The following is a 7,387-nucleotide window of genomic DNA, read 5'->3' as shown; positions in this document are numbered from 1 at the left end:
GTTACCTTGGATGGACAGTTCTCGACATAAGTAGAACTAACTTTAGTCTCTTCTCAGTGTAGCCTTTTAGGACACATCCTGTTCATATTGTATATTTATGCCCCGCAGTCGATATTATTTTTTAATTAAAACATTTGACAACTAGTGCTACTGTAATGAAGTACCGCTTGAAAAAAAAACTTTCCAAAATTCGGTTAGATCTCGGTAGTATATTTTCTGACAAAAAAAGTGAAGCACCAGAAGACATGGCCGGATATGAGAGTGACTTCGTTCACGTACATACAATCGGCGGGTATGCAAATGATTGGAGTTGCAGTTCTCTACGACAAGCAGACCAGCCACTAGAGTGCATTAGTTTTATTCGTGTTTAGTGTCGTGATCAGGTCTGGTAAGGTATAGAAGGGCGTGGACAGCGTTAGATATAGAGTGATTACTGTGAAGGACACGGAGATGCCGCGTACTCGTCCCAGACAGCGTTATCAGCACATGACGGAGTTTGAAAGGGCCCTCATTGTGGGTCTCCATTTGACCGGCCGGTATCCATATTTGTCGGCATTCGGATGTGACAGTGGCCCGATGGTGGACAACATGGAAAGGTGAGGAGGGCCGTACTCGTCGTCAATGCTTCAGTCGACCGCGTTTGATCACGAAAGGGATCGTCATACTGCGCACCAAGCACATCTGCGCCTGGTATCCGAGAACATGTGATGGACTTTCTGCAACCTTTTGTGCCACCCACACCATTGATCGGAGACTTGCAGCTGCCGGACTAGGGAATTACCGTCCCATGCGTAAGCTGCAGTTAACACCACAACACAACCGGCTGTGTTTCGATTAGAGTCGTGACCAGGGATCATGACTGCTAATGAATGGTATCGCATAGCGTTATGCGATGAATCGTGGTTTTGCACTACCCCAGAAGACCATCGTCGATGAGTACTGCGGCGACCTGGAGAGAGGTCCCACTTGGAGAGGCATGGCGGTGTTGCTCGTGAAGTCATGGCGTGGGGATCCGTTGAGGGACGTGGATTAACTACATGAGAGCATTTTTCTTTTTAAATTTGGACACTCCCTCCCCCCTTGGTGAGATTTGATGAGATATGGTGGGACCCCACCCACACACGTGAGATGTACCCTATAATTTTTAAATAATTAAAATGTATTTGGTATGTTCATGCTTTTGCTTTATATCACCGAAAATAGCCATCAGGTTGCTCGGATGTAGTTTTATTAAACAAAATTGTATCAATTAAAGTGAAGAGCATTCTTCAAAATGGTTCAAATTTCTCTGAGCACTCTTAACATCTGAGGTCATCAGTCCCCTAGAACTTAGAACTACTTAAACGTAACTATCCTAAGGACATAACACACATCAACGCCCGAAGCAGGATTCGAACCTGCGACCGTAGCGGTCGCGCGGTTCCAGACTGAACCGCCTAGAACCGCTCGGCCACAGCGGCCGGTTAAGAGTGTTCTCTGAAATTCTCTGCCATTTGGCAGCTTTCAAGATAACTAATTTAATTAATCTCGTTATAGTGCATCCCAAACGTAGTTATCATTTTAACCACCAATTTCACCAAAAAATGTAGTACCTAGATTTACAAAGTGTATTAAACAACGTTTTTAACACGCGATTAAAAACACTTTATTTTAAACACGCCAGTTCGGACGGACAGGTGGACTGAGACAGATGGACAAAAAGGCTCCGCGAAAATTTTATTAACTGCTTTGACGGATTCCTGAGAAATTGACCTTTTATTGATATAATATTTACATTAAATGTCATTCAACATTTACTTACTTTGCATATGAAAGACAGAATTTAATGTAGCTTCCTTTGAACCGTATGACTACGTAGCTTCTCAGTCTATTGATTTCTGTGATCGCTAAGAGAATTCTTGTCCGTGAACTTCAGCGATTGCGGTTCGTTGATACACACTGGCGAAATTCCGTCAGTACACAAGAAACTCGTGCGATTCATTATAGAGTATTGCTCAGGTAGCTGGGATCCATACCAAAAATGATTTACAAGGGCTATCGAAAGTATACGAAGAATGGTAGCACTAATAGTAACAATTTGGTCTGACACATGAGGGAATATCATGGGGATGCTGAAAAATCTGAAAAGGCACGCGCTTGAAGACAGACGCCAACTATTCCGAGAAAGTCTACATGAAAATCTTCGAGAACCAGAATTAAGTGTGGAAACAAGGAAAATATACTAGGAATATACCACAACCACATACGTATCGCTCTCGTAGGGACTGCAGAGACTACAGTAGACAAACTACTGCGTGCATATGGGCATTTAAGCAATCCTTCTTTCTGCGCTCCATACTCAACTGGAACAAAAAGAAACCCTAATACGTCGTACAATGGGAAGTACCCTCTGCCAAGCACTCCGCAGTGGACTGCAGATCCCATGTAGGTTTCAGGCCAATAGGCAGTCCAGACCAGTAGTTACATGTGTCGTCTTGTGAAGAATTCCCCAACATGTGATGAAGGGTTTCCTCTGTGAAATACAAGCCCAGCAGTGTACTAAACAAATTTTGTGACTGCAGTGTTCACAAGAAAGAATGGATGTAGCGGTGGCAGCTTTACTGGCCCGTGGAGCAGTGGAAAAAATTTTGTCGGCAGAGTATATGGTGTAGCACTCATATGGGCGTTTCCGGAGCTACCGAATGACAGTTTAACTTTCAGTTGGTGTATTGTAGTGGTACTGCAATTTAGTAAGCTGTTACAGTAATCTGGGATAGATCACGATTTGCGCTCAGACTACCAATTTTGTTCCACTGTTGATATTCCTGTAGACATTTTTATATTGTAAATAAGTTTGACGATTTCGCTATTTTCAAGATTAGGAGAAAGTAGGCGAAACTAATTCCAGAAAAATGAAGTGTAATAGCAGTCTTGAAGAGGAGTGACAGGGCTTTCTGAATGGAGTGAACGTTCTGAGGAGCACACAATATGAACTGAGCGCAAACGAAAGAGAGATAAAAGTAATAAAGCGTAGCTAAAATGTGAGTCCCGATAAATTTAACTTCAACATTTCTGTGAAAGAATTCTGCTGCCTCGGAAGCAAAATGCCGTATGACGCTCGAAGCAAGGAGGATATAGGAAGAACATTAGCACAGGAAAAGAAGGAATTCCTTGCTAAAAGAAGTCTGCTGTTATCAAAAATTGACCTTAATTAGAGACAGAAATTTCTCTGTTTGTACGTCTTTGGCACACCACTGATTGGTAGTGAAATGGTTCAAATGGCTCCGAGCACTATGGGACTTAACATCTGAGGTCATCAGTCCCCTAGAACTTAGAACTACTTAAACCTAACTAACCTAAGTACATCACGCACATCCATGCCCGAGGCAGGATTCGAACCTGCGACCGTAGCAGTCACGCGGTTCCGGACTGACGCGCATAGAACCGCTCGCCCACCGCGGCCGGCTTTGGTAGTGATTCACGAGCTGTGGAGAAAACGGAAAAAGAAGGGCACTGAAGCACTTGAGAAGTGCAGTTATACACTGAGACGCAAAAGTCATGGGGTACCTCCTAATACCATTTCGGACCTCCTTTTGCCCGGCGTTGTGCAGAAACTCGACTTTTCATGGACCCAAGCAGTTGCTGGAAGTCCCCTTGGAGAAATATTTAGCCATGCTGCCTCTATGAGCTCCGTCATCAGGCCACATGTGGCCCACGGGGACCATCCGACCGCCGTGTCGCCCTCAGATGAGAATGCGAATAGGAGGGGCGTGTGGTCAGCACACCGCTCTCCCGGTAGTTATGATGGTTTTCTTCTAGCGGAGCCGCTACTATTCGGTCGTGTAGCTCCTCAATTGGCATCACGAGACTGAGTGCACCCCGAAAAATGGCAACAGTGCGTGGCGGCCCGGATGGTCACCCATCCAAGTGCCGTCCACGCCCGACAGTGCTTAACTACGGTGACCTGACAGGAACCGGTGTATCCACTGCGGCAAGGCTGTTGCCTATGCTGCCTCTATAGGCGTCAACAATTAAGGAAGTGTTGCTTGTGCATGATTTTATGCACGAACTAACCTTTCAATTATGTCTCATACATGTTCGATGGGATTCATGTCGATCGATCTTAGTTGCCAAATCATTCGGTCGACTTCTCCAGAATGTTCTTCAAACCAATCGCGGACAATCGTAGTCCGGTATCATAGCGCATTGCCATCCATAAAAATTCCATCGTTGCTTCGGAACATGAAGTACATGAGTGGCTACAAATGGTCACCACGTAGCCGAACATAACCAGAACCCAGTCCATTCGATGGAAACACAACCCACACCATTATGGAGCCACCACAAGCTTGCCCATTTGCCTGTTGACAACAGGAGTCCATGGCTTCGAGGGTTCTGTACCGCACTCGAACCGTATCATCTGCTCTTACCAACTGAAATCGGGACTCTTCCGAGCAGGTGAAGGTTCTCCAGTCGTCTAGGGTTCAACCGATATTGTCACGAGCCCAGGAAAGGCAATGCAGGCGATGTGCTGTTAGAAAGGCACTCGCGTCGGTCGTCTGCTGCCGTAGACCATAACACCAAATTTCGCCGAACTGTCCGAACGAATAAGTTCGTCGTACGTTGTACATTGATTTCTGCGGCTATTTCACGCAGTGTTGTTTGTCTGTTCGCACTGACAACTCCACGCAAAAGCCATCCCTCTCGGGCATTAAATTAAGGCCGTCGGCCACTGCGTTGTCCGTTGTGAGAGTCAATGCCTGAAACTGGTATTCTGGTCACGCTCTCGACACTGTAGACCTTGCAATATTTAAATCCGCAAAGATTTCCGAAATGGAATGTCCTGTGCGTCTAGATCCAACTACCATTCCGCCTTCAGAACTAATTACCAGCGTGCGGCAATAATCACGTCAAAAACCTCTTCCCACCTGAGTACAAATGACAGCTCCGCCATTGGGCTGCCCTTTTACACCTTGTGTACGCAATAATACTGCCATCTGTAAATGTGCATACCGCTATCCCTTGACTTTCGCACCTCACTCTAGAAAGCTGCTAAGAACTGAGCGGACGGATAAGGTAAGGAATCTGGAGGCTCTCCGCAGAAATCGGCGAGGAAACGAATATGATGGAAAGACTGACTAGAAAGAGGAACAATGTGACATAATATGTGTTGAGATGTCAAGGAATGACTTCCATGGAACTAAACGGAGCCGGGGAGGACAACAACTATGGACGAGGACAAAGTTTGGATTAATAAATAATCGAGGACGTAGAGTGTAAGTGCTAGTCTGGGATGAGAGAGGAATTCGTGGCCTGCCGCATCATACTAGTCAGAATAATGACGTCCAATATGAAAAAGCTGCCTTTCGGTGACATACACAATTTTTTTTATCAAAGCAGCGGAGTACAACTTAAATAAGATTACTGAAAGAACCAGTTAGATTTACACATAGCGGAAGCAGTTTGAAGCTTTTACGTTGGATTATATTGGTACCGTTCACAAAATGTCAACTATTGTGTCGTGGTTAGAAGCAAATCAAGTTAATTTACTGGACTGACCTGGCCTGATCAAAGCTCCAGCGTGAGCTTCTCTGATATTTTTATCGCGGTAACATTGTCGATTTTACAGTATCTGATCAAAACTATCCGGACGCCCTTATGTAGAGGGGAACTGACTACTAGTTGTCACGAGAGCAGGACCCGCCAGTATAAAAGGAGGCGGAATTACCGAGTTGCAGCTGAATGAGTTAGCCACGAGAGATCACTGCATTCCATCGTGGACTAGGCATTTGATGCCACCTGTGTAAATAATCCATCACTGTGATTTCAACCATTCTAAAGCTACCAGAGTCGTGTGTTGATGATTTGATTGTGAAGGGGAAACGCGATGGCTAAACCAAGACAGGCAGACCTCATGTACTGATGGGCTGGGATCATCGACCATTGTAGAGGGTGGTTGTGAAAAATAGCATGAAATTAGAGAAAAGAGTCACTCCTGCGTTCGAAAGTGCTACCAGCAGTCCAGTTAGCACAATGACTGTGCCGAGGAAGTTAAAAATATTGTGGCACAGTGGTCGAGCAGCTCTGGTTAAGCAACACATTTCTGTAGTCAGTGTTAAAGACGCTTGATGTGGGATAAAGAGTAACTGCCCTGTGGCAATCCGGTGGAAGCGTTTGAGTTTGGCGAATGCCTGGAGAATGTTACCTGTCATTGTTTGTAGTGCGAAGAGTGAAGTACGAAGGAGGTGGTGTTAGGGTATGGGGGTGTTTTTCGTAGTTAGGGTGTGGTCGCACTGTTGCGCTTAAGAGAACTATAAACGCGAAATGAGATGAAGACATTTTACAACACTGCATACTGCCTACGGTAGATGAATAGTTAAGAGACGATGAGTGTATGAACATCAGAATGCCCCTGTCAGCATGTGTAAGGCAATGGTTTATGGATAGTAACATTCCTGAAATGGACTGGCCTGCCCAGAGTCCCGATCTGAAACAAACAGAACACCTTTGGGATAAGTTAGAACGTCGACTTAACTCAGACCACTACGTCCAGTATCACCTGCATACTTTTGATCATATTGTGTATATGAAATCAGTTTCCCAAAATACTGCCTTTGAAAAGAATGGAAACATTTTGTATCTTCAGTTTATCAGAAGTCCACGTTCTTAGCTGAGCGGTGAACTTACCCGACTGTCATACTGGAAGATCTGCTTTCCAATTAGGTGGATTATCACTGGAAGGAGAACCGCAACGTGGTGCGTTCAGCTTCTTGAAGCCAACTGAGGAGCTGAATGAGTGTGAAGCAGTAGCTAAAAGGTCGGGAAAATGACCACACGGCCCTCCATACCTCATGCAGTGCCACTGTTGAATGAGGACGACATAGAGGCATTTTTAGAGAAATGCCTTCTCCGTAAATTAATGATATCAAACGAAGGCTGCACACGATATTAATTAGATGTTCCTGTTTATAAAATCAATATGAAGAGTGATGTACGGCCACATAGAAGGAATCGACGATAGTGAACGAGTACATCTTTCTAGAATGACACTCCAAATCAAACGTAAAATCACAGCAGGTGTGTGATGATCACTCTAGCACTTGATGCATCTTTGCCTTATTAACTGTCGCACTATAGGCTGCACTCTTCTACTCATGTCTAGGAAGCTGTATGGGAATAACTGCAGCCGTGATACTTTGGGACTCCAAGGTTTAAGTTTGACAATCACTGGTGCAAAGTAGATACATCAGCGAGGTCACAGACCCCAAAATAGGACTAATTCTTGAGTGCACTGCTGGGCCTTCTTCCTCAGAGAATGGATACAAATACACTGAGTGATAAAAAAAGTGAAGCACTCAGAAGACTTTGTACTCGTGCACATCATCGTCAGGTATGTAAATGATTACAG

The 7,387-nt window shown here is 44.8% G+C and overlaps 1 pseudogene; it reads right to left on the bottom strand.

The window, feature by feature from the left end:
• Positions 1 to 3,866: 3,866 nt before the first annotated feature.
• LOC126472099 (5S ribosomal RNA) lies at positions 3,867 to 3,984 on the bottom strand (annotated as a pseudogene).
• Between the last annotated feature and the right edge of the window lie 3,403 nt (positions 3,985 to 7,387).

This window comes from Schistocerca serialis, chromosome 3 (assembly GCF_023864345.2).
Source record: "Schistocerca serialis cubense isolate TAMUIC-IGC-003099 chromosome 3, iqSchSeri2.2, whole genome shotgun sequence".
NCBI lineage: Eukaryota > Metazoa > Arthropoda > Insecta > Orthoptera > Acrididae > Schistocerca > Schistocerca serialis.
The sequence above is the reverse complement of the archived record's forward strand: the minus strand, read 5'-3'. Positions and strand labels throughout refer to the sequence as shown.